The sequence below is a fragment of the Sarcophilus harrisii genome, chromosome 3, assembly GCF_902635505.1.
Source record: "Sarcophilus harrisii chromosome 3, mSarHar1.11, whole genome shotgun sequence".
NCBI classification, from domain to species: domain Eukaryota; kingdom Metazoa; phylum Chordata; class Mammalia; order Dasyuromorphia; family Dasyuridae; genus Sarcophilus; species Sarcophilus harrisii.
Window position 1 is genome coordinate 210,053,290 of NC_045428.1, and position 27,913 is coordinate 210,081,202.

At 32.6% G+C, this 27,913-nt stretch overlaps 1 protein-coding gene across 4 annotated transcripts in view; it reads left to right on the forward strand.

Annotated features, from left to right (window-relative positions):
* The window catches only part of NLGN4X (neuroligin 4 X-linked), a 444,496-nt gene that overhangs the window by 212,888 nt on the left and 203,695 nt on the right, over positions 1-27,913 (forward strand). Inside the window, exon 1 of one of the 4 annotated variants that reach the window (XM_031959032.1) lies at positions 203-1,727. The exons of the other annotated variants lie outside the window; for them this stretch is intronic. The gene's annotated coding sequence lies outside the window, so the exon portion shown is untranslated. Of the gene's footprint in view, positions 1-202; positions 1,728-27,913 lie in introns of those variants that run through there. 4 annotated transcript variants of the gene reach the window in all.

Consider the following 27,913-nt stretch of genomic DNA (forward strand, 5'->3'; position numbering starts at 1 on the left):
GGTTATATTCACAGCAATAGTAGTATGAATCCAATTTATCACGTTTTTCTGGGGAGCTGCAGATAGCTGAAACTTCATTTTGTTGCCTTTAGGACAAAAATTTATTTGCTGAAATAATACCACGGACAACTTGGACAGTTTAAAACACACACACACACACACACACACACACACACACACACACACTTGTTTTGTGTCTGTGGCAAGGTTGAATAACTTCTAGTTACTGTTTTTGCATTCTGTCACTGAATGCATATTGTTTTTAGTTTGGATAGTTTTCTTTTTATAATTAATATTGTGTAGAGCTGCTTTAATGAATCTTTAATTAAGGTTCTGCTCCTTAATTACCTAAATTCCTTATAATTATTAATTGTTGTAGCAACCTGCTCCCCAACACAAAAATCCATATTTTGAAAGCAATATTCTCTTAGTGATGTTGTGATTTCTGAAGAATCAAAATTGTTAGGGACCTAAAGAGTAACTAAGAGATTCAAGAGTAGACTATAATAGCATATTATCAAAGATAATTGTGAAATTTGGCATTAAAAAATCCAGAAAGTGTATGATTGTCAAAAGGATTTAGGCCATGAATTGTGAGTGAGGATTAAAATATGAAAAAAATATTTGAGTGTTATACTGATTCTTACACTTAAAATATTTAAGATATCTAGTGGAAGAATTTTATGTTTTTGGTAGATCCCATATATAGGATATAGCCAAACATTCATTATATAGAAAGACATTAAATCAAAAGCCTAAATTAAGGTTGCTGGGAGTAATAGTAATCTCAAATGTGCAGATGTTGCTGCTCTGATGACAGAAAGGGAAGAAGAATTAGGAATCCTTTTGATGAGGGTTAAAGAACAGAATGTAAAAGTCAGCTTGAACTTAATCTAAAAAAAAAAAAAAAGCTATAACAACAAAACTAAAATCTTGGCAACTGGTCTCATTACTTCCTGGCAATAGAGGGAGAAAAAATTGATTTTATATTCTTGAACTCAAAGATCACTGAAGAAGGTGACTGCAGCCATGAAATTAAAAGACGTTTATTCTTTGGAAGGAAAGCTATGAAAAATCTGGACAGCATACTAAAAAGCAGAGACATTACTTTGCAAACAAAGACCTCTATAAAAAAAGCTATTTTTTTTATCTAGTAGCAGTGAATGGCTATGAGATTTGGACTATAAGGAAAGCCGAGTACCACAAAATCATTGTTTTCCAGTTATGATACTAGAGAAGATTTTTGAGGGTCCCTCGGACATCCAGGAGATCAAATTAATCAATACTTTAAAAATTAATTTAAAGTACTCATTGAAAGGATAAATACTTAAACTGAAACAAATATTTAGACTGAATATTGAAAGACAGGACTCATTTGGAAAAGACCTTGATAATAGAAAAAAATTAAAAACAAAAGGAAAAAAGGATGGCAGAGAATGAGATGAATAGTGTCATGGAAACAATTATGAGCTTGGACAGGCTTCAAGAGATAATGGAGAATAGAAAGAACTGGTATCATGTTCTGTGGGGTCACAAAGAATTGAACAGTACTGAGCAGTTTAATAATAACAGTCTTTGTTTTGAGACAGAGTGAGGACCCACATTAATATTAGCTTATACTTCCTTTGCCTAATAGATGTATCATAATATTGTTGGGCCAGAAATCTTCCTGTGTTTTAGGATTCTCATTAAATCACAACAATCCAAATCCTACAGTGTCTAATAAAGTAAGTAATTCAAAATATATTTAGGTTGAAGCTAGTTTTATTTTTATGTTCTTCAAACTATATTTTTAAAATTTAACTTTCACCATACTCATATAACTTTCTGCAACTTCATTTTCAAATACTTTGACTTGTTCTTCCTCTCTCTCTCTCTCTCTCTCTGTCTCATATCAACATATATAAATATAGATATCTATCTATCTATCTATGTTTATCCCTGAAACTTTTTTCTTAGTCTTATAATTTTATAACAATAATTTTTTTTCTTTAAATTACTGCAATGTACTCTAGAGACTTATAAAAAATATCTGGATTGTTAGTTTTAAATCACAGTTTCATCTATTTAATCTCAGATACAATGGCTCATAAGTTTATTGGTTTTATCTAGGAATTTTTTGTTATTGAATTTATATATTGTTAACTAACATATATCCTATTTATCCAAGTCAAAAAAATCTTTTTTTTTTTTTTTTTTTTTTTTTTTGATAAACCAATTTGTAGCAGTCTTACTTTCTCTGGGAGCAATCCCTGAACTTTGAAAATTCTTAGATAACATTTACTAAAATTTTGCATAGCCTTTGATACAGCAATGTCACTACTGGCTCTGTATCCCAAAGAAATCATAAAAGAGTGAAAAGGATACACATATACAAAAATGTTTGTAGAAGTCCTTTTTTTTTGGTTGCAAAACCCTGAAAATTGAGTGGATGGCCCATTAATTGGGTAATGAATGAATAAGTTATAGTATGTGGATGTAATGGAATATCATTGTTCTGTAAGAAATTACTAGTAGGCTGATTTCAGAAAAATCTGGAAAGACTTAGATGAACTGATACTAAGTGAAGTGAGAAGAACCAGAAGAACATTGTACACAACAACATTATGTGGTAGACTTAACTGATATCAACAATATGGTGATTCAAGACAATTCCAGTGGACTTGTAGAATGGAAAGTGTCATCTACATCTTTAGAAAAAAATATGGAGACTGAATGTGAACTGAAGCATCATAATTTCACTTTTTTTAGTTTGTCTTTCTTGTGTTTTTTTTTCCCTTTTTCTTCTGATTTTTCTTGCATGAAATGACAAATATGGAAGTATGTTTAAAAGTATTGCACATATTTAGCCTGTAACAGATTGTTGTGAAGTGGAGAGGTAAGAGAAGGAGGGAGAAAGATTTGAAACACAGAATCTTACAAAAATGAATAGTGAAAATGTACTTTATATGTATTTGGAAAAATAAAATACTATTGAAAAATTGGATAACATTTATTAATAATTTATCATTGTAAAAGGCTGATGAATTGGACTTTTTAAAAGAAATGGAAAATGAAAAATATAAAGATATAAAGAAAAGTTTCAAAATTTTAAAAATATTTTAAACATTTTTTAAAAATTGTATATATGATATTTCCTGCCCATATTGTTGAGCATTTGAAGGCAAAACCTTTGTTTTAAATGTCTTTGAATTGCACAAAGTACCTAGAAAAGTGCTCTTCACATAATAGACTCTCAATAATATGCACTGATTAAAGTTCTTGTATAATAAAGCTTTTAGGTAATATTTGTTCATAATATTTAGAAATAGGTATGAGTGGCCTCTAGGCAAGATGGACTAACTGGGACTAAAAGTCAGCCTTATATTTAAAGCATGCCCTCCTACATTTAAGCTGTGAAATCTGTTGAGAGTTCTTTTTCTTTGTTTATGCTAATTTTTAAAGTCCAAATATAATGGGCTTGATTTTCTAATCTATATATTATGTAGACAGCAAACTGCCAGAAATCTGTCTTTGGAACTCCTCTGTTGATATGGAGGAGGTATAAGAATTCAGATCTTTCTTCTTTTCCTTATCCCTAAATAGCAGGAGTCTGTGGATGATGTAGTAAGAGGGTGTTTTTAATATCATTGGAATATGACCAGGAAATTGAATAGTGTTTAATTTAAAGTATGTGTAATTAAAAAGGGTGGAGAGGGCAATCTTGGGCATGAATAAATTATAATATACTGCCAATAAAAAATAATGTAGAGGAAGTAATGTAAAGCATATTATCAGAGATATATGATTGGATAACAAAGGGCCAGTCAAGGAATGAGAATAAGGAATATCTATGGATAGCAACCATGTTTTATTGATATTCATTTGAGACCAAGAGATTTAGAGGAAGAAATCCAAGACACTGAGTGGACCATTTGGGAAGGATTTATGAAAGAACAGGATCAAGAATGACAATGGAGGGACAATGTTCATCTTTGAGACTACATATCAAAGCATGTGTATCATAGTCATAACTCTTGATTTGTATTCATCTATTTTAGTTTTTATGTTAATGAAATAAGTACAATAATTTTGAAAATAATTTAAAATGACATATTTAATAGAATGCTGTGAAACTCTTATTGCATTAAGATAAAATTAAAACATTAAGTTATAATCTAATATCGAATGCTAATGGCACCATCATTTTGACACACTGCTCTGAGGCTCACAGACTGCTTTCTACTTTAATGAGAGCCAATATTACAATGGTATCAAAATGACTCAATTTATTTAAAATATAAACTTCTTTCTAAAAATAAATTTGAGAGGGGTTTTGTATATGACTATCAAATAAAAATAAAAAAAAAACTATAAAAATTTAGCTCAATTCCAAACACATGATAAGTGCTTAATGACTATTCTAGCCCTTTCTTTTAGAAAAGAAAGTCAGAGAGTTAGGAAGATAAGCAATTTCAAGTTAGATTGTTTACCATGCAAATGAAGAAGATGAAAAGGGGAGAAGTAAAGAAAAATGGCAAAAACAAGGAGATAGGAATAGACAGAAACAGTGGACATAAAAGGGAGAAGAGAAAGAGATTAAAGGGATGAAGATGGATAGTTGATTAAAGAGAAATAGAAGAGAAGAGCGACAACAGAGGAAACATGATAGGCAGAAATAAAACTCCCCTTGAAAATCCAGTGAAATTTGCATTTGAAGTATGATCTTCTTACTCCATTTGTGTGTAATGATAAAACTTTATATATATATATGTAATAGTTTCATAATGCAAACTGGAACACTGAGACCTTAATCACAGAAGGAAAATACTTCGCACAGTTAAATGGTTTGACTTTGAAATGAATTTCTCCTTCACTATCATTTCTCTCAGCATTTTGCTGCCTCTCCTCAGCTTGTCCTTGAAGGCTTTGTCATTATCACCTTCACTATTATCAGCAATAGCATATTTTACTTCCTACTGATAATTTGCATGATTCATCTCTTTCTCAAGGATTCATTGTCATATTCATCTATGTAATATAGTACACACACATCACATATGTGAAAATGAACACATGAAATTGTATAACATGTACTATTTATATGGCATAGATATTTATCTATGTGAATTGCCTATATATTTATATGTATATACCCAAATATATTTGATATATATGCATTGCCTCATGGAACTGAGATTCTCATTTTCTATTCTAGGATTCTTATCAGTCAATGTCTTTCAAACCCATTGTAGGCTTTTGAAAACAGCATATTTTAAGCCTCTGATTTTCAGAATGAAATATTTCTTCAGGGAAATTTCTGACCTTTAAAAACATGAGACCTTTAAAATACTATAGATCTTTAAAGTAGTTTAGATGGATATTCTACTAAAGTGAAGATATGATTTTATGAGCCAAAAAGAAAAAAGTTAATAAAAAACAAAGAATTAAACTTATTTGACAATATATGCTATCCTTCTCACTTTTCTAAAATGAAGATGTATATTATATTTTCTGTTTTCTGGAAGCAATATTATTCACTGCTTTTCATTGGAGTTCAGTTACTTTTTTAATGATGTTTTCCTTTGCATTGTGGTAGTCATTGCATATATCGACCTCAGGACTCCGTTTCCTTCAAATATTATATAACCCCATGCAAGTATTTTCTAAATTCCTCTTTTGTTTTTTCTTATAGCATATAATATTTCTTTATTGTTGTCATTCTTATATAGCATTCCATTATGTTTATCATTTCTTATAGTATATAATAGTCTATTAAATTCACATATGAAAATTTGTTGAACCATTTTCCTATCAAATGTTTTTCACTTTGTTTCCAGCTTTTCTCTTCTTTGGTAAAATATATTGAGGATCATACTTTATAAATATTTTTTAAAAGAACTGTCTAGCCTTGTAATTTTATTATTAGTAAGTAATCATTCTTCATTTCAAGTTCCAAAATCTCTCTTTTCTTTAATCTCTCCCGAATCCAATGAGAATGCAAGAAAATTGATATCCATTAATATATATATGAAATCATGAAAAAATATTTCTACAGTAGAACTATTATGGAAAAAAATGCAAAGAGGGACAATAATATGCTTCAGTCTATACTCAAAGTCCTATAGTTCTCTATCTTGGGTAAATGGAATTTTTCATCAAGAGTTCTTTAGAATTTTTATGGATCTTTATATTTATCAGAGTTGCTAGGTCTTTCACAGTTGGGTACATTATTCCCTTGGTTCTGCTTACTTCACTTTACACCAACTCATACTTCTTAGGTTCTTCTAAAACCATTTCCTACAGTACAATAATAACCTATCACAATCATGTACATTCTCAGTTGATGGACAATCCCTCAGTTTCTAATTCTTTGCCACCACAAAAAAAGCTACTACAAATATATTTCGTATTTTTGAGTTCTTTTTTATTTTTTCTATGATTTCTTGGGGAATGGAACTAGTAGCGATGTTGTTAGAGAAAAAGTTGTGTTGTGGACAATTTTGGATGTAGTTCCAAATTGTTGCCCAGAATGTGGATCGTTCACAACTTCACCAACAATGCATTAGTATACCTAATTTTCCGATCCTTTTTACATTTGTTATTTATTTTTCTGTCATCTTAGGCAATTTAATTGTCTTGAGGTGGTATTTCAGACTTGTTTTTATTTATATTTCTCTAATTATTAGTGATTTAGATAATTTTATATGTTTACTGATAGCTTTGTTTTTCTTCTTCTGAAAACTATTCTTATCCTTTGACCATTTACAATTAGGGAATGAATCTTATTTTTATAAATATGGTTCTGGTCCCAATATATAGTTTATAATATCACTCTTTATGTCTAAATCCTGTAGCCATTTTATACTTATCCTGATATAGTGTGTAAGATGGTGATCTATACCTGCTTTCAGTTTTGCCAGCAGTTTCTGTCCCATGGTGAAATTTTGCTTCAGGAGCTGGGATATTTGAGTTTATTAAGCACTAGGTTACTATGCTCATATACCTCTGTATATTGTGTGCATAATTATTCAACTGATGAAACAAATAGTGGGGATAGAATATTGGGATTGAAGTCAGAAAGACTTGAATTCAAATTAGGCCTTACACAATTACTAACTATATTACCTTGAGCAAATCAAATAACTTCCTTTTATCTCAGTTTCCACATCTGTAAAATGGGGATCATGACAGAGTTTACCTTCCAAATTTGTTGTAAAGATCAGATGAGATCATAAATTATAATGGACATTGCTTCATGAATCATGTTGAGAGAGAAAAAGTAGAATGAAAAGGAAAAATCATGGGAGAGAAAAAAAACAGAAAAACATAAGTGAACATAGCATATGTTGATTTACATTCAATCTCAATAGTTCTTTTTTCTAGATGCGGATGGAATTTTCTATCCAAAGTCTATTAGGATTGCTTTGAATCACTGAATTTCTGAGAACTAAGTCGTTCACAGTTAATCATCACATATTCTTGCTGTTATTTTGTACAATGTACTCCTTGCTTCTGCTTGTTTCACTCAGCATTAGTTCATGTAAATTGTTAGAGAACTTTCTTAAAATCATCATCATTTTTTATGGAATAATAATATTCTATTATTTTCGTGTATCACAATTTGTTCAGCCTTTCCCTAATTGATGGACATCTTTGTTTTCCGATTCTTTGCTACCACAAAAAGAGGTGCTCCAAACATTTTAGCTCATGTGGATCCTTTTTCCTCCTTTAAGATTTCCTTGGGATACAGACCCAGTAAGGGCATGCAGAGTCAAATGTTTTGCACAGTTTTATAGGCATTTGGACATTCTTCCAAATTGCTCTCCAGAATAGTTGGATCATTTTACAACTTCACCAACAATGCATTAGTGTCCCAGTTTGCATCCTTTCCAACATTTATCATTATCTTTTCCTGTCATCTACATCAATCTGAGGTAGTATTTCAAAGTTGTTTTAATTTTCATTTCTCTAATGAATAGTGATTTAAAGCACTTTTTCATATGACTATAGATGGCTTTAATTTCATCATCTGGAAATTTTCTGTTCAAAATCTTTAACCATTTATCAATTGGGGAATAACGTGTACTCTTATGAATTTGATGCAGTTCTTTATATTTTAGAAATGAGACATTGATCAGAAACACTGGCTGTAAAGATTTTTTCCCATATTTCTAGTTCACTTTTAATCTTGTTTCTGTTGTTTTGTTTGTGCAAAAAACTTTTAAATTTAATGTAATCAAAGCTGCCCATTTTACCTTTCATAATGTTCTCTAGCTTTTCTTTGGGCATAAATTCCACTCTTCTAAAAAGATCTGATAGGTAAATTATCCCTTGCTGCCCTAATTTGTTTATGTTATCATCCTTTATGTCCCAATCATGGACCCATGTTGATTTTATTTTGGTCTGGGGTGTGAGATGTAGTTCTATGCCAAGTTTCAAAAATACCATTTTCCAGTTTTCCAAACAATTTTTGTCAAATAGTGAGTTTTTATTCCAGAAGTTGGAGTTGGGGGTTTATCAAATACTAAATTACATTAGGCCTTGATTATTATATCTTGTATAAAAATCTATTTCACTGATCTACCACTCTATTTCCTAGCCAGTACCAAATAGTTTTAGATGACTGCTGCTTTATAATGTATTTTGGTACTGCTAAACCACCATTCTTGTATTTTGTTTTTCATTAATTCCCTTGATCTTCTTGACCTTGTGTTCTACCAAAAGAATTTTGTTATTATTTTTTCTACTTCTATAAAATAATTTTTATGCATTTTGATAGGTATGGCATTGAACAAGTAGATTAATTTAGGCACAATTGTCATTTTTATTGTATTTTCTCAGCCTACTCATGAACAATTGATGTTTTTCCAATTGTTTAGATCTGACTTTTTTGTGTGTGAGAAGTGTTTTGTAATTGTATTCATATAATTCTTAGATTTGTCTTGTATTTTTTCAAGTTGTATGTATGTATAACTACAATACTTGTATGTCAAGTATTTTTCTTTGTCTAAAATTATTTTAAATGGAATTTCTCTTTCTCTCTCTTGTTGATGGACTTTATCCTTGTATATAGAAATACTGATGATTTGTGTGGGTTTATTTTAAATCTTTCAGCTTTGCTAAAGCTGTAAATTATTTCCACTAGGTTTTTGGATGATTTTCTAGGCTTCTCTAAATATATCATCATATCATCAGTATATCATCATATCATCTACAAAAAGTGATAGTTGTATTTCCTCCTTGACTCTTCTAATGCCTTTAATTTCTTTTTCTTTTCTTATTTCTAAAACCATTTCTACTACAATGTTGAATAATAGGGATGATAATGGCCATCATTGTTTCACCCCTGATCTTATTGGGAATATGTCCAGCTTCTCTCCATTACAAATAATGTTTGTTGTTGGTTTTAGTTAGATACTGCTTATTATTTTAAGTAAAGCTTCCTTTATCCCTATGCTTTCTACTATTTTTGATAGGTATTGGTGTTGTGTTATGTCAAAAGCTTTTCTTCATCTATTGAATTTATCAAATGATTTCTGTTGGTTTTGTTATTGATATGATTGATTATGTTTTCCTGACACTGAGTCAGCCCTGCACTCATGGTATAAATCTTACTTGATTCTAGTGTTTTATCTTGCCAAAAAGTTGCAATAATATCTTTGTTAATATTTTATTTAAATTTTTTGTATCAATATTCATTGGGGAGATTGGTCTGTTTTTTTCTTTCTCTGTTTTGGCTTTTCATTGTTTAGGTATTAATACTATATTTGTGTCATAGAGGAATTTTGCAGGACTCCTTCTTTACCTAGTTTTCCAAATAGTTTACATAGTATTGGAATTAATTGTTTTTTAAATATTTAGTAGAATTCATTTGTGAATCCATCTAGTCCTGAAGATTTTTTCTTAGGGAGTTCATTAATAATTTGTTCAGTTTCTTTTTCTAAAATGGGACTATTTGAGTAATTTATTTTCTCTTCTGTTAACCTGGGCAATTTATGTTTTTGTAAATATTCATCCATTTAGTTAGATTGTCAGATTTGCTGCCATATAGTTGGACAAAAAAAAGTTTCTAATTATTGCTTTACTTTCTTTTTCATTGATGGTAAATTCAGCCTTTTCATTTTTGATGCTGTTGATTTGTATTTTTTCTTTCCTTTTTCTAATCAAATTAACCAAAGGTTTATTTTTTTCATAAAACCAACTCTTAGTTTTATTTATTAGTTCAATAATTTTCTTAGTGTCTATTTGATTAATCTCTTCTTTGAGTTTCAGAATTTCTCATTTGGTATTTAATTGAGGATTCTTAATTTTGTTCTTTTTCTAGCTTTTTTACTTGTATGCCCAATTTATTGATCTCTCCTTTCTATATTTTATTCATGTAACTGTTCAGATATAAAATTTCCCTAATATGCTGCTTTGGCTGCATCCCATAGGTTTTGTTATGTTGTCTCATTATTGTCATTCTTTTGGATGAAATTTTGGATTGTTTCTATGATTGGTTGACTCATTTTTTATAATTATATTATTTATTTTTCTATTGGATTTTATTCTATCTTTCCTAGCCCTTTATTGAATATTATTTTTATTGCATTGTGGTCTGACAAAGAAGCATGTATTATTTCTGCCTTTCTTCATTTGTCTCTGAGGTTTTTATGCCCTCATATATGTTTGGTTTTTTTTTTTTTTTTTTGGTGTGTGTGTGTGTGTGTGTGTAGCTGCCATGTACTATTGAGAAACAGCTGTATTCCTTTCTGTCCCCGTTCAGTTTTCTCCAGAGGTCTGTCATATCTTCCAGTTTCTTTCCTCTTTATTTTGTGGTTAGATTTGTCTGATTCTGACAGGGGAAGGTTGAGGTCCTCCACTAATATGGTTTTGCTGACTATTTCTTCCTGTAACTGCCTTAAAATCTTTTCTAGGAATCTAACTGCTTTACTACTTGGTGCATACATATTTACTATTGGTACTACTTCATTGTTTATGGTACCCTTCATCAAGTTGTACTTTCCTTCTTTTTCTCTTTTAAATAGACCTATTTTTACTTTTGCTTTATCTGAGATCAGAATTGCTTACCCTAATTTTTTTTTTACTTCAGCTGAAGTATAATAAATTCTGTTCCAGCCCTTAACTTTATTCTGTATGTATCTCTATGTGTCAAATGTGTTTCTTGTACAACATATTGTAGGATTCTACTTTTTAATCCATTCTGCTATTTGTTTCTGTTTGTATGGAAGAGTTCATCCCATTTACATTCATAATTATGATTACCAGCTCTGTATTTCCCTCCATCCTATTTTCTCCTTGTATATACTTTTGTTTTCCCTTTCTTACCTTGTTCTTAGAAGTATTTTTGTTAACCCATCCTACTCACTAACATCTCCTATTACGCTCCCCCTTCTCTTAGTAGTGTTATTTTAACCTACCCAGCCTATTCCCTTATCTTCTATCATCCTTTCCCCTTCATTTACCTCTTTTTCTAGTGTTTATGCTCTTGCTTCTCTTTCTTCTTTCCCTTCCTACTTCTTTAAAAGGTTAGATAAATTTCTATATCAATCTGAATGATTAAATTATTCCCTGTTTGAGCCAAAACTGATCACAATAAGTTTCAGACAATGCTCATCCCCCTCCCTTCTTTCCTTCAATTGTAATAGGTCTTTTGTGTCCCTTCTTGTGATCTAATATATCCCTTTTCTTTTTTTTTTCCACCCCTTATGGTCTTTTTCTTTGATATCATCACATCAGAGTCCATTCACAACCACACCCTCTGTCCATGTAATGCCCTCCTCTGTCTGTACCTGTAACTGATAGAGTTCTCAAGATTAGTATTGTTTTCCCAATTAGGAATGTAAAAAAGTTTACCTTTAAATTATATATATATATATATATATATATATATACACACACACACACACGCACACACACACACACACACACATATATATATATATATATGTTAACTTTATATGCTTTTCTTGAATTCTTCATTTGTAGATTAAATTTTCTCTTTAGTTCTTTTTTTTTTTTTTCAGTAGAGATGATTAAAAGTCTCTTATTCATTGACAATACATTTCCTTTTAAAGATGATGCTCAGTCTCACTGGATATTAATTCTTGGTTGTAACCCCAAGTCCTTTATTTCTGGGAATATGTTACTAAAGACCCTCCGATCTTTTATTTACAAGCTGCCAAATCCTAGGTAACCCTGACTGTTGCACCTTGATATTTGAATATCAGAAGCTTGTAGGATATTTTTCCTTGAGATTGTAATTTTGGAGTTTTGTAACAGTGTACATTGGGGTTTTCCTTGTGGGGTTTCTTCCCAAAGGTGATCAATGGATTTGTTCAATGAGTATTTCCCCCTCTGTTTCTGGAATATGGGGACAGTTTTCCTTGATAATCTTTTGAAATATTCTATCCAGGCTCTTTTTTTGGTTGTGGCCTTCAGGTAGACAAATCATTTTTGAATTGTCTTCTGGATCTATTTTCCATTGTGGCTGTTTTTCTAATGAGGTTTTTCACATTTTCTTCCATTTTTTTTTCATTCTTTTTAGTTTGTTTGACTAATTTTTGCTATTAGCTTTCATTTGTTCTGTTCTAAGTTTTTGATGTGTCATGTTCTTCAGTTAGCTTTTGTATCACTTTTTTTCCATTTGGTTAATTCTACTTTTCAAGGTATTGTTTCTTAAGTTTTTTTTTTTTTTTTTTTAAGGAATTGCCTTCTTTTTTCAAGCTGTTGACTCTCTCTGGTATACCTTTTATTTCTTTTCTCATTTTTTCTTCTACCTCTCTTATTTGCCTTTTAAAGTCTTTTATAAGCACTTCCAAGAAGTCTCTTTGGGCTTGTGACCAATCCATATCACTCTTTGAGATTTCCTCTGTGGACATTTTGTTCTTGTCTGAGTTGGTGTTTTATTCTTACCTGTTTTTTTTTTTTTTTTCCTAGTCAAGGTTCTTTTTTGTTTCTTGCTCATTTTCTTTTCTTTTCTTTTGGTATTTCTTCTTTTCCTTTTATGGTTGAACTCTGCTCCTGGGGTAAAGGGGATGTTGTTCCAAGCTTTCTATGCAGCTCTGATCCTTGGCTTTGAGCACAGGGTCCCCTTGTGTTTGCAGGGGGTAATTTTATCTGATATCAGAAACAGCCTGGTTTCTCAAAATTTGCTTCTGAGCTGGAATTGGAAGCTGTTCCCCCCCCCCCCCCCCACTGAGCCAGGACTAAGGTTCTCAGTTATTGATCTGCTGTGATTAAGACGCTCTTACCAGCTTTCCCAGAGTATGTCTGTGCTGGGTTGAACACCCCTTTCATCCTGGTGAGGCTGTCCTGTCTTGAAGTTTTTTCATTCTATTTTAAGCTGAAAAGAGGTTTCATTCCATCAGATTCTGTTCAGAGACTTGGTTTCATGTAGTTTTTGAGGAAAACTGAGAGAGCTGGAACAGCTTTCTGGCTTCACTCTGCCTTCTTAGCTCCATTCCGCCAGAGAAAGTATTTCTATACTATCTCTTTAGGCTTAGGCTATCAATTCAAAAATGTATACCTCAGTCAAGCCAAAGCAGAACACAATGTGCTTTCCAACTCTAGATCAAATTCCCTGCATAGTCAGGTGGGGTCTTACCAAGATGAGGTCATCAGTAATGTCCTTTAAGAAAAGGGAACTTTTTTATAAAGAGAAATTTAGAAAAGAGAGAGAGCTTCTGAATCTCCCCAAGATACTGGTGATTAGTAATCACTTCTCAAAACCAATATAACTTATATCTATTTCTCCAGCCCTATCCTCTCATCTCTTCTTCATTGTCTCTTATTTTTCTTCCTGTTATTTTCTCCTCTCTTTCATGCATGCTTTATAACTGTGAAATTGTACTATACTGTTTTCAAATTACATCATGCCTTTTCTTGCCTCTGGTAGTCTGTACATATTATCCCCAGTGCCTAAAGTAATCTCTTATCATATCCATATCTGAATTTCTTCCCTTCAAGACCCAAATTGAATTCCTTTTCTCCCATAATGCTTTCCTGTATTTCACCACTCTACTCCATTAATGAGAGGTAATCTCTCCTAACATAGTTCTTTGATACCTTTTCTATTCCCAATCCACGTCTCATTCTAACTTATTTTATACTTATTTGTGTTCACATCTTATCCTTGTATTAGATTATAAATTCATTAAGGGCAATATCTATTTCTATCTCTAGTCCTTAGCACAATAGCTGAATTGAATATATTGAAAAATAAATTAAGTATCCGAGGAACAAAAGTCTGCTTGAAGGGAAGAAGCAAGAAAAGAAATTCCAACAATAAACAGACAAAATTTCTTAGAATGGAAGGTTACAGGAAACATGCTGTGATACTTCAGCTTCTTGCACAGAAAGAAAAGAACATTCTCATTCTCATTGGGTGGCAATGAGACCAAGCTTTTCACATAATAGCTAAGAACGGGCAGTAGTGTTGATGGGGGAATAGCACAATATGAGAGAGGATTGAGAAATGACTTGGAAAAGAGCAGCTAGCATTGACATTTGGAATATTGGTTATAAGTGATGACACTGGAAGAGAGAAGCGCATGATCTCACTGGGGAAAAGTGACACAGTAAAAAAGTAAAGAGAATAAAAGTGAAGATTGCCAGAAATAGTGTTGGCAACAAGAATGAAAAAAAGTCAGGGTTGTATTATGGGAAAATAATAGCCAGAATAGGTCTGCCTTTTGGATGTAGCAAATAACCACATTCTCTGATCAGCAATTCTTCATAGCATAAGCCATCACCTTTATGCACTCATATATGTGGTAAGGTTAGATGGTTACCCCTTTATAAATAAATCTGAGACATCCTCATAAAAATGACAATTGAAATCATGGATGTGATGAGATTACTAAGAGAAATTTATAGAAGGAGAAAAGGAAAAAGATAGAGCTTTGGGGGTATTTGCAGATCTGTGGTTAGTGTGCATGATCTAGAAAAAGATCCAGCAAAGACACTAAGGAACAATAATATGTGTAGAAGGAGACCAGGAGAGAGCAGCATTACAAAAATGTAAAGAGAGGAGTGTTTCAAGGAGAAGGAAATGATTAACAGTGTCAGAGACTTCAGAGAATTAAAGAAGAATATTGAGAAAGAGCTATAAATGTTGGTAAAAAAAGAAATCCCTGACAACTTTAGATAAAGATAGAATCTATTATTTCCCTGGACAGCATATTCTGCTTTTGTTTAGTACTAATTTCTAGTAATTTAGGCCTTCTTCTCTTTGTCCCCCTGCCATGGAATAACTTCTACCCCTTGCTTTTAGTCCTACCTTCAAGGCCTATATACAATAAATGTAACAACCCTGTAAGGGTGCTATTATTATCCTTATTTTTACCCTTTAAATTTATAGATTATAATTTTCAGAATATATTAATGCATATAAAAATGCTGTGAGAACTAAGAAAGGCTTTAGCATTCATATTTTTATATATCATAAAATCTAGACCAGGAGGAACAAATTGAATTATCTGGTATAGCAGAGCAAATATTTGCCTATATACATTTGCTTAGTGTAAGAATTAACAAAACTGGTGAACTTTCTTTCTCTCTCAAAATAATTGTCCACTTCTGTGTATAACAGTATTCTTCCCAAATCTGCTATGAAGCAGACATGTAGTCAGTTTGAGAAGGATGAAGGGAATTTTTTTATTATACCTTAAATTTAATGTCATTCAAGTTGGATATCTGGACAAATATCATAAAAGCAGTTGATATATAATGGGAGTAAGTTCTGTTCTTTCCCATCAGTTAGATGGAGGTAGTAATAAAAGCAGTTGATAATTAATGGAGTAAGTTCTGTCCCACTTCCATCCTTAGATGGAGGTAATAATGATTAAATGAAGTAATGGCTTATGTGACCCCAGGCAAGACACAAACTAGTGCTCTAGGCCCCAGTTTTTTAAACTATTGTTAATGACCTGGTAACTGAATGTGTGGATCCCAAAATTGTAATTTATTATCATTAAATGTTTTATATACCTATATATCTAGGGTCATATAAAATTTCTTGGGCAAAAAGGGGTTCCAAGTGGAAAAACTTTAAGAAGTCCTGCTCTAGGTAATTGCCTAAGATTCTCAAGGAGCTCTATCAGTGAAAACCACTGAACCCTGTCCCTATTATCCCTGCATCTTATAAGAAAAGGAAATGTCTTGGAAATATCTAAGTAGAATACACAAGGAAAGTAAAATATTTCTCTATACCAGGATAGATATATCCTAAAATTCAGCTGACTTAAATGTTTAATAAACTTGTTTTCAACTATTTTCTTCTGATGACTGATTTTGTTGCCTTAAGGCAGTTTTATACCTCTCTTCCATTTTATTTACTCTTTTAACCTAGTTAGACTGCCTCAAACATTGGCAAGTTCTGAAATAAATCAAAGTCATGAATTGAGGAATAAAGCTTCTTTAATTGAGATAACAGGGTAGCATAACTGCCACCTCCTTGGGGGATGTCTAGTGGATTTCCCAAAGAGACCCATGAAAAACTTTTTACATATTTAGGAGAGGGGAAGGAGATAGGGGAGGTGGCAAAGCCTGATCATGAGATCCCAGTGGCCTTTGGTAATCTGGACAAAGGAAACCATTTCATTCTGGCTGTTTTGCCCTTCATGCCTTGAATACCAGTGAAAGCAGATAAGGACGCAAAAGCCTGAAGTCCAGCTTGAGCTGGCTCCCAAGTAAATGTCTCTAAGTTGGGAGATGATGGGCATGGTTCAGATTGACCTAATCAGGAGTAAATATTTTAAGAATAAGAATATAAGGATATTATTGAAATTCTGACATTATAAAGATCATTTGAATGAATAGCTGTCCATATTACTTTTGGTATTAACAATTTCTGTCATTATATTAACAATTTTCTGTCAGCCACTATTACCATCTTTTCAGGCAGCCAAAAAGTTTTTCAATCAAGGAACAGCTAATTATTCATCAGTTGCTTCATTTTCCTTGGTTTGCTTGGTAAAGAAAATGGTGTGGCTTGCCATTTCCTTTTTCAGTGTGTCCCATTTTACAGATGATGAACTGAGGCAAATAAAAGTTAGGTGACTTGCTCACAGTCACTCTGCTAATGTTTGATGTCAGATTTAAACTCAGTTGTTTGACTCCAGTCCCCTTGTTCCATTCACTGCACCACTTAGCTGCCCCTTTGTTCTTTTGAGAACAAAGTAGTACATAGTAAAATGCTAAATTGCCAGGTACCAACAATTAGAGAATAAGACTGTCTCTAATGAGCTGCTAATTGTACTATTCAGACAATGAATACAAAAGGAATTTGAATCAATGTAGGTTGGAGTTGTGAGGCACTGCTCCCATGTTTATCCCCAAGTTCTCCTACACTGCTGCCTCTCAGCCAGTGTTTACCAAAGCAAGACAGGATTTACATACACTGCTATTTTTGCTTCTTTAGCAGGAAATTAATTTGCTCTTTCTGTGAAGAAATCCACTCTGGGATTATGAAGCTTTACTTTTGTTGCTATAAAATGTGGGTATGTTGCCCATGTAGGTTATATGTGTTTCCACATAACTTTATCTAAATATGACTCATAAAGAGGCTTTGATTAGATATCTCATTCCTCCCCTTGAAGAGAGAATTTTGATTACTGCATTCAGTAAAACAGGAGTTGAAACCATGAGGCTAAATCTTTTCAGATAAGAGGTACTAGACTAGAATTTTATTTGTTCTTTCCTTATCCTTAAACTATACTCTCCCTCTTCCCACTCCAGCTAATATTACTAGCACAAGAGAAATGATTATTTTCTTAGGCTCTAGCCACTTTCCTGGTTGCTATCCATTAGTTAGAGATGGTTCTCCAAGTTTACAATCTACTTTCTCTCAAAATGCTAATTAAATAAAAGACAATTGACAATAGTGAGGGAATCTATGTTCCTAACCAGATGGCAAACAGAAATTTGAGAAGTTATACAGATTAGAATATAACAGGTGACAAATAGAGTGATTGAGCTTTCCTGTTAGGAGCAGGATATCTTCACTCTAAGGGGAGAAAAAGACCTCAATCTCACCTAAAGGGAAATTCCCAGTAGTATTTAGGGAGGCAAGCTGGATATCAAGATCATCTTGGGTAACTGCCTTTCACCTCTATCAGCTTTCCAAAATCTGTTCCCTTTCCCCTTATATTTCTCCCCTTAAAGAGTTTGGAAATACAATTATCCATTCTATGTTAGTAGAATGGCATCCCCATAATCTGGAAAATCCATATACAAATTTTTGGTCCTCCCTTCATACCACAGAAGTCTAAATTATGATCATATGTTAATATTATAAAATTATATGTATATGTTAAACATTTCTAAGTTTCTAAATTTTTTCTGTGTCATCTGCAGGCTTCTATAAAATCCCTCCAAAATTCCCATTTAATTTCTTTATGCAATATATTGAAACAGCCATGGCAAATGTTATAGTGTGGAAGAGACAACTGTATATGTGCTTTTGTGAAAGAAGGAAGGAAGAAATTTTCTTCATATCTCTTGGACCAATTCTTCCTCTAATATGGGCAGTCTTGAGTCAAGATTCTTTCCACCGGTGAGGAGATTCCTATGCAGATGCCCAGTTTGAACCCAAAATTATATTCACATTGATTTTTATTTGCATTCTGTGGTCCCCAAACAAGAATGTAAGAGGAAGTTTCCTCACCTGCTAGTTCTATATGCTAAAGTTGAGTCCTATCCCTATAATTATATTCATACTATATGTTTAAATCACTTTGTATTTCTTTTAAATTCTCCCAAATGCTAATTAGATAAAAGATAAGCAACAAAGGGTCAATAGTGAGTAAACTTATTTTTCTTATACTAACACTATGAGGTAAGGTGCTATTATTATCCTTATTTTTATGATTGAGGAAACTGAGAAAAACAGATTAAATGACAATAATTCAAAAAAGATCATATAATATAAGCCACTGTGCTATAGAATCAAAAGATAAAATGAAAAATAAATTGTTGCCCCCAGGAAGCTTTCAGTTTTTCAATTATGAAATCATTTCTCTGAAGTTAGAAGCAAATTACATCTTCAAGAAGGATGTAGTTGTCCATGATAGGGGGGAAAAATGTGTTTATTTAAATTATGTTTAGGTTCAGTTCAAAGGAAGCAGTTTATAAATGTCATGAAATATTTTGATTTTTTAAAATCATATTTGCATAATGCATCTGAGGTAAGTTTTCATGGTTTTTATATGTTATTTTTCCTATCCCAAAATCTAAACTCTGACATTTCCCCCAAGTATTTTTATGTAACGTTTCTCTTGGGTTAGAATAGTTTTAACACCAGTAGGTAGTACCAGAAATTTTGAAGTGTACTCTACTTCAAGAAATACTTTATCACTTTTTTGTTGGTGGGTCAGTGGAATTATTGTCAGGGTGAAGGTCAGAGAGTATAGGAGATCAGGAATATTAAGCTCTGTCATCTTGACACCAAACTGAAGTCTGACTGAAGCTACTATTTCAATTAACTACATAGCCTCTACCTATAATGGCTTGGATGAGTTGTGGTTGATGTTGGTTAGAATATTGACATTAATAATCACCCCTCCTTAGAGGATTTAAGTATCCTTATAATACCGAATACAGAAATTTCACAAGAGGTTAAGCTCTATTATTTTCTAATTGAATGACCAGTTTGGTCTTTTCTATTACCCATAATTGTGATCTTACATAAGTGGTATTTTAGTTTTGTTTTTTCTCATAAGTATACTATATCCTGTGTTAAGAGGAACCAATTGGAATTTGGGAAATATTTCTGTGAGATCAAAAAAAATGCTAAAGTGATAAGTCTATATGCCTGTTTAAAATTTATTTTTGTTATTTTGCAAGACTTAGATTCTCATTCTCTAATTACTTAGAAGTAGTAGTTAATTTTTGATGAATATCTGAATTATTTATGGGACATCTTCATTTAAATCACTAAGTCTAAGGGAAATAATTGTCTTAGCGACAGTAAGCTAGATTTTTATTAATGGCATGAACATTTAGGTAACACAAGGTTATATAAAGGTAATTGTCATACACTAATTTCACATGTTGATTTGCTTGTTTTTTCTGCTACCATTGTCCTTCGTAGACTAAAGTTCATTGTCATTTAAAGCATAGACTAAATCATCTATTTGCTATTTAACCTTCTTAGTATACTTTTTATTGAGATACAAAGCCCTTTTAGTGAATTCTGAGCTAAAGGATGTTTGGTCTTTCTTATTGATGTAGATTTGGTTCACATCAGTTCTTGAACAAATCAACTATTGGCGCTATAGAACTGTTTTTGATGTTCTAGTTTGTCTACATAATTTTGTGGTTTAATCACTTCAGTTGTGACTGACTCTTCATGACCCTATTTGTTTTTTGTTTTTTTGACAAAGATACTGGAATAGTTTGTCATTTCCTTCTCCAACTCATTTTATAGATGAGGAAACTGAGGCAAACAGTATTAACTGACTTGCCCAGGGTCATGCAGTTAGTAAGCATCTGAGGCTAGATTTGAACTGGAGAACATTAGCCTTTAGACCTAGCAGTCTATCCACTGCCTCCCTAACTGTCCTGTATAGCATATACTCTTAATTATTTTAAATCTAGTTCTTCCACAAAACAAGCTAAGGAGACTTTCATGAAGCCTGGCTATGAGACATAATTTATAGTATGAAGGGTAATAAGCTAGTCTGTTCATGTAAAATACAGAGTGTCACAGAGAACAGAACTCAGAATCAGTACTACCTGAATTCAGAGTCTACTTCTGATACTTAATAGTCATGTGACGCTGAACAAATTACCTGACCTCTCTTTGTCTTTATGTTTTCATCATTAAAGAGGAGATAATAATAGCATGTATCTCACAGGATCATTGGGATGATCAAATGTGTTAACATATGCAAAATACTTTACAAATCTTAAAACACTATATAAATTACTTCAACAACAATACTATATGATGACCAGTTCTGATGGACCTGGCCATCCTCAACAATGAGATCAACCAAATCATTTCCAATGGAGCAGTAATGAACTGAACCAACTACGCCCCGAGAAAGAACTCTGGGAGAAGACTAAAAACCATTACATTGAATTCCCAATCCCTAAATTTATGCCCACCTGCATTTTTTATTTCCTTCACAAGCTAATTGTACAATATTTCAGAGTCTGATTCTTTTTGTACAGCAAAATAACGGTTTGGTCATGTATACTTATTGTGTATCTAATTTATATTTTAATATATTTAACATCTACTGGTCATCCTGCCATCTGGGGGAGGGGGTGGGGTGGTAAGAGGTGAAAAATTGGAACAAGAGGTTTGGCGATTGTTAATGCTGTAAAGTTACCCATGCATATAACCTGTAAATAAAAGGCTATTAAATAAAAAAAGAAAACCACTATATAAATGCTAGCTATCATCATTAAGAGTTTATTGATGTTACAATTCTATTTTATTCAACAAATTTCATTAAACTGCCACATATGCAAGAAAGGTAGGCATTATGATGATCACAAAATAAAAATATAAAACTCTTACTGCCTTCAAGAAGTTTACTCTTTATTGAAGGGAATATAGCGTGCTAATACATAAATAAGAGAAAGTTTTTTCTCTCAGAAGTATTTTATTTTTCAAAATATGTATAAAGTTTTTTTCAATCTAAGCTAATTAAATTTTCATTGTATTTTGTTCATTTTATCAATTTAATTCAATTAAATATTTAATATTTGTGGTGGTTGCTTTAGTTTTGCTTGACCATTAATGACCCCAATGATGTTTTCTTTCTTTCTTTTTTTAATAATAGCTTTTTATTTTTCAAAATACATGCAAAGATAGTTTTCAACATTCACCCTTGCAAAACCTTGTGTTTCATATTTTTCTTCCTCTCTTCCTACATCCCCTTTCCCTAGATACCAGGCAATCCAATATAAGTTAAACATGTCCAATTATAAAGATAGTTTCCAATATTCATTTTTGTAAGATTGTATATTCCAAAATTTTTTTCTTCCCTCACATACCTTCCTTCTCTCCAAGACAGAAAGCAATCTTAGTTAAAAACATATAATACTTTAAAAAATATTTTCATATTTGTCATGTTGTATAAGAAAAATAAGACCAAAAGAGGGAAAAAAAAAAACTTCAGGGAAAAAAAGAAAGCAAAGAAACAAAAAAAGTGAAAATGCTATGCTTCAATCCACATTCAGTCTCCATAGTTCTCTCTCTAGATGCAGATGGCATTTAACATTCCAAATTTATTGGAATTGTCTTGAATCAGTACATTGCTGAGATGAGTTAAGTGTGTCACAGTTGATCATTACATGATCTTGCTGTTACTGTGTGTAATGTTCTCTTGGTTCTACTCACTTCACTAAACATCAGGTCATGTAAGTCTTTCCAAGATTTTCTGAAAGAAGCCTGCTCATCATTTATTATAGAATGATAATATTCTATTACATTCATATATCATAACTCATTCAGTCATTTGCCAATTGATGGGCAACCACTCAATTTCCAATTTCTTGCTACTACAAAAAGAGCTACTATAAACTTTGTACATGTGGATTCTTTTCTCTTTTTATAATCTCTTTAAGGTACAGACTCAATTGAGATACTGCTGGATCAAAAAGTATGCACATTTTATAGTCTTTTGGGAATGCTTCCAAATGCACTCCAGAGTGGTTGGATCAATTAACAACTTCACCAACAATGTATTAGCGTCTCAGCTTTCCACATCACCTACAATATTTATCATTATTTTTTCCTGTCATCTTAGCCAATTGGGTAAATATGAAGTGATACTGGGGGACTTTTCAGTAGATGACATTTGTAACTTTGAAGAAAGCTATAGATACTAGAAGGTAGAGTTGAGTAGAACATGTACTCCAGACACTGGAGACAACTTATACTAAGGTATAGAGACTAGAGATGAAATGCTGAATTTGCCTTAGCCAATTTGAATCAGACTGCATGAAAAGGAATCATAGGAAAACAACCTGGAGAGGTAGGTGGAAGATTGTAGAGTATTTTGAATGCCTAAATAAATAATTTGTATCCCTAGAGACCCCAGGGAGCCATAGAAGACACAGATTATTAAACAAATAAATGATCAGTTCCTTTTTTGGCATAGTTTAATTTTATGGGTCTGATATTACTTTTGAATATGAGAGTAATAACTGATTTTCTCGGTACTCCTTAATGTTCTCATTTATTAAATACCATTTTGTGATAATTGTTGTAAATGTTTATTTCAGACCTGTATCATACAGCTAATTTAGCTCTTTCAATAAGTTATGCCAGAGCTGGTAAAATTGCCTTTCATTGATGCTGGATCTTATATCATAATAGTGAAAAACTCTTTTCTCAGTGTTTTTACTTTTCTTCAGAAAAAAACTCCTTATACACAGCAAAACTATACTAATAGGGGATCTCAATCTCATTCTATCAGAACTAAATAAATGAAACCACAAAAGAAAAATTTAGGGAGGTAAATAGAATTTTAGAGAAGTTAGGTACAATAGACTTTTGGAGAAAATTCAGTGGGGACAGAAAGGAATATCCTTTTTTCTTGGCAGTAAATGGAGTCTGCTCAAAAATTGATCATGCATTAGGGCATAAAACCTTCAAAATCAAATGCAGAAAGGCAGAAATAGTAAATGTATCTTTTTCAAATCATAGTGCAATAAAAATTACATGTAATAAAGGGCCAGGGGAAAATAGGCTAAAAATCAATTGGAAACTAATCTAATCCTAAAGAATGAGTGAGTGAATCAACAAATCATAAAAACAATAATTTCATCCAAGAGAATGGCAATAACGTGACAATATATCAAAATTTATGAGATATAGACAAAGCAGTTCTTAGGGAGAATTTTATATCTCTAGATTCTTACTTGAATAAAATAGAGAAAAAGAAGATCAATAAATTGGGCATGCAACTAAAAAAGTTAGCAAAGAACAAATTAAAAAATTAAAATTTCTTGGGAATTTTCTAACTTTGCACACTGAGGTATAGTAGATTTTGAGACTTTGAGGGAAGTGTGTGTGTGTGTGTGTGTGTGGGCGCACGGGCGCACCCTCGTGCACCAGCACATGCTTTTCATTCTTTGATCAGTTTGGACAAGAGTGAGGTTTAAGTATCAAATGTATCAACTTTTTCTTCTTGCATGTCCTAATTGTGACTTGAGATTTTGCAATAATAAATTAAGCTATAAAAAAAAGCTGCTGGTTTTCCATTGTCTTGAATGAACATCCCCCTCCTCTTTCCCACAACTCTTAATTAGCATTTAAGTACTTCTTTTAAAGACAATTTATTCTTTTGCTTTTGAAATAGATTTCCATGTTTCCAATGTAAGCCTGAACTCCCCCAAACAATGGGAGAAAAGGTCTGGGTGAGGTGGGAGCTTCTTCTTCAGAGTCTATTTAATCTTATGTTTTGTAGTTTATGCTTTGCACTTTACTGACAAATACTTTTTCTTGCAGGATCTTACTCTTGAAACTCTGATTGTTTTGTTGTCACTATTGCTCCACACAAGATCTTATTTCTATCTAGTCATATAGTTTATGTTCCATGCCCAGTCTTTACACTGTAACAATACTCTACTTGTTGATGAAGTGCAAATGAGAGGTTAGTGGTAGTCGTGAAGAGGTGTGAGAAGAGGTGGGAAATCCCCTCCGGTTGGAGATGCAGGTCCTATGCAGAAAGAATTCCCAAACTTGAAATCTGTGTGGCCAAGAGGGATTTATTGGTACTGAGAAGCCAGCTTGCTAGGTAGACAGACTTCTTTAGTGGGCAAGGTCATGTTAGGAAGATAGCAAAGGTTAACACCTTCACCAGTGGGCAAAAAGTCCTGGAGAGACAGCTTGCCAAGAAGACAGCTTCCTTGACAAGCATAATTCTGTTTAGGAATTGTGCAAAGATTTGGGGTTCAGAGTTGTCTTTTATTAACCATCTGAGGCTCAGACTTCATTTAAAAATTGAATGAGATTCACTTAATGTTGTCAATGGCCCAGCCTAGATCTCAAATTGAAAAGACATTACTTATTTTGGGAGTATAAATTATTGGGAGTGGTTCAGGACTAATCTTCAATTCAATAGAGGGTACAACCATATCCCTGGCCTGATCTACTGAACAAGACCACCTGACGGCCCTGAAGGGTGAGCCTCCTTCAGAGGAGAGTTTGACAGTTTCAGGGTTCACCTCCATCATTGTGAAATGGAAATCATTTATCATTTGGCATTTATTTTCACATACTGTACAAACACCAGGTCCTTTTGGTTGAATTTAGAAACTCTTCTTGTCCTAGAACACAGCCTCTCCATGCACTAGAATCCCCTGCACAATCATTCTTTTATTGAATCCCAATCCCAATGTCCATAAACTTCTCTTCCCTTTTTATTTTTGATATTAATGATTTGGTTTTCTTCTCTCTCTTTATAAAAATTAAATCAATATCATCTTGACTCCTTTTTTTCTCCTAAATAGTACTGAGGACGAAGTACATTCCAGGCATTAGAACAACTTCTTCAAAGGAAGCCAGAAACCAGATTGTGAGAGTCTTAAAAGCTGAACACTGGAATGTATGTTTTATTCCACAGGCTCAAACAGGCATCTCTGAGATTCCGGGTTATCTATTGTCTTTTATTGTAGAGACATTCCCATACTTGGTAGTAGAACCTAAAACTAGTTAGCAAGTTAGCTAGAGGGCAGTTAGTGTTCTTTCTATGAGTGCAGAAAGATGAGAGGAGATCTTTTATGATAGGCTCTCTTGGTCATATGCATTACATTGGGCCACATATGATGATGGTATTGAAGAAGCAGATATGGATAACCTGAGAAATGGAAACAAAATAGACTTTCCAGAGCTTTATAATTATTTCAAAAATTAGGTCTGAATATAACTTCTAAGTAGTAAAGATAATTCCTTGACATTGGGTATCCACTTTTTCTATACTCTAAGTAATTCTTTGGTAATTTAATGTGGTGAGTTTGCATTACAATTAATCTAATCATTCTTTACTCAAATGTAAAATCTGTGTTGTTGGTCTTTTGTAGTTGCTCAGAAGAGAGATGGACTATTTGATCTAAGTGATTTTGTTTACAAGGAGAATTTGTTACAGATCAATAAACAAACACTCTCTCTCCTCCCCACCCCACCCCCCAAAAAAAACAACCCAAAGATCAAACTGTATATACTAGTTGTGATGGTAAACTTATGAGATATGAAAATATAACTGGCCAATTGTCATATATCATTTTCAGGGAATTATAGAAGCATTTAATCCACAAAGTCAATTTCACTTGTTATTCTTTTAAGAAGTCTGACATCTTTATAGCGAAATATGCAGTAAAAAGCTTGTCCTTGGAGAGAAACACAGAAAAAAAGATGACTTTTGAAAAGCTTTTCCCCTCAATTTTGAAATTATTTTATGCCATCTGAGTCACAAGCAATGGGTTAGCTATTCTCCACTAGTAAGCAGCTAGAAATGCTTTTCCTACCTCAGTAATGTTCTGAACTAGCATACTTACTGTGTTCCAGTCTGCTACATAAACAAACAAGTGGGAAAAACATCATCTTTCTAAATTACTTGCAAGCTATTAAGTGAATGATTTGTGTTCTTTCTGAATTCATGCTCCGAGCTGAAATGCTTGCATGTTAGTGAACTAACAGTCGATGTACATACTACTGGTGGATTCAGATTATGGTGACATAGTTGTGGAATCTTACAGTATTAGTACCAACTACACACAAAATGTAAATAACAGATGTAGTCTCTTTCAGTGCCTATTCCCTATATATTTTGTAGGCCACTGTGTACCAATAATTTTCATTTCATTATGATCTGTATGTGGTGGGGTTTCAATCTGTCCATCCATAAGAAGTTGCTGTGATACCCTGAGGCAAATAGGAGAAAGATTAACACAAGAATGAAGGCTGGGGAAGGAGGAATAAACAATGGCAAATTCATGAAATCTCATTGGTACTTCAACATGTTATATGCTGCACAAGATGAGAAATTCTTCCTTGGATCAATTATAAGAAAAAATACAAAATTTTTTTTAATATTGTTTTGTTTTACCTTTTTGTTTGTTTTCCTTCTTGAGGAAATATAGCCAGTTATGCCAAAGTGATATATAGGATTCAGGAATATTTTTATCTACTTATGTAATTACCTGAATCTTTTAAGGAAGTTTAGCATATTGAAAATACTTATCTTTTTATAGAGCTTTCTTTACTGTTTTTTTTAAATTATCAAATATGACAAGGCTTATTATTAGCAGTTCATTAGTTCCATTTTTGCTCAGTGTGCATGATGAAAGAAGGATATTATGATCTGTGCAGATTTGATTGAGAAGTTTCTTTCATTTCATTCTACTGGAGAAACAATGAAAGTATACAGAATGCCACATCTCTCTAGCCTTCCACTTGAACTTATACTTCAAGGGCAGCCTCAAAAACTTCATTAAATCATTATCATTTTAATTATATTGTGAAGGGATTTCCATGCCTCTCTTCAAGGCTCCTGTGATGAGAGAAGTCATAAAATAAAGAATAGCCATAGTTCCCTGTCCATCTATTTTATTTTTCCCTGTAAGTTATTCTCAGCTCTGAAGAATGGATGTAATCTTTACATATCCTTCCAACTCACCCCCTGTGAATACTGGTTATATCTCCTCTCACTGTGATAGGGAATTGGTTCAGTAACAGATTTATGACTTATTGTTTAGAAGCATCTGACTCCTTTTTTACTTAAAACTATAATTTAAATGAATGAAGGAAGCTTGAAGAGTGGTCATATGACTTACTCTGCAGTCAGTCTGTACTGCTCTGATACTTACTTTATTGATTCCTGTTGCCTTGCATGTGTTCAATGGTAAGAAAATAATTCCATTTTGGAGAAAAGAATGGAGGAAATGGAACTCAACAAATTCCCTGGTAATT